Source organism: Camelina sativa, chromosome 4 (genome assembly GCF_030686135.1).
Source record: "Camelina sativa cultivar CO46 ecotype springtype chromosome 4, ASM3068613v1".
NCBI classification, from domain to species: Eukaryota; Viridiplantae; Streptophyta; class Magnoliopsida; order Brassicales; family Brassicaceae; genus Camelina; species Camelina sativa.
Genome location: NC_141883.1, coordinates 1,632,016 through 1,632,969, shown reverse-complemented (window position 1 = coordinate 1,632,969; position 954 = coordinate 1,632,016).

The window sequence follows — 954 nt, the reverse complement described above, 5'->3', positions numbered from 1 at the left end:
TGACCCAAGAGCATAAACTGATCAACGGTTTGTTCCAAGAACGAGAAGCAATAATCAAGAAGCTAATAGATGACTAAAACTAAGCCCGAGAGATTTTGGAAGCGTACAAGACGTACGGAGGGACAGAGAAGAGAATGCAAGAGAGCGCTAAAGATGTTGCATCGAAGTAATCTGCGATTGTAAATCTGGAAAAGACGGTAGAGAGACTACGTAATGAAGTAGAGATGAAAGGAGAGGAGATAGAGAGCTTGATGGAGAAGATGAGTAACATCAAGGTTAAACTCCGTTGTCTAACCAGAAACTGAGAGTAACAGAACAAGTGTTTACGGAGAAAGAAGGAGAGTTGAAGAGAATAGAAGCTAAGAATTTAGAGAAACAAGCCTTACTCAAAGAGAAGATCTCAGTAACACATATAACGTATCGAAGTATGAGTATGATCAAAGAGATATCAAAGATAGTGAATTCAACAATACTAAACCGATTACAATTCCTGTCTGAAAAAATTGAAGACAAGCAGAAAAGTTATGTGGAAAGGGTGATTGATGCAATGAAGATTCTTTTGATGGCGAAGAAGTGTGTGGTAGAGATGAAGAAGGAGAAGGAAGAGGTGGAGAAGAAGCTTGAAGTTCATGTAAGAGAACATAAATTAAAGAGAAGCAATAAGACATTTGTGGGCACAGTTGTGTGTATGGATTGAACACCAAAAAGACCGTTGTGAGTATCTTGAAGAGGTTTTCCCAAAATGGTTTTGGCAAAAAGACAAAGACAACCACAACGAGCTTCAAGTGACTGGTTCTATTTTCGTAAACGGTGACTGGAAATATTGAGACGTGGAAAATCAAATGTCTTAAAGGCCATGTGTGGAACTCACATATTAATAGCATGAATTATGTATATATATATTAAGGCACTATAAAGTACAAAAGACCATCCACAATGTTAAATAAATCAATG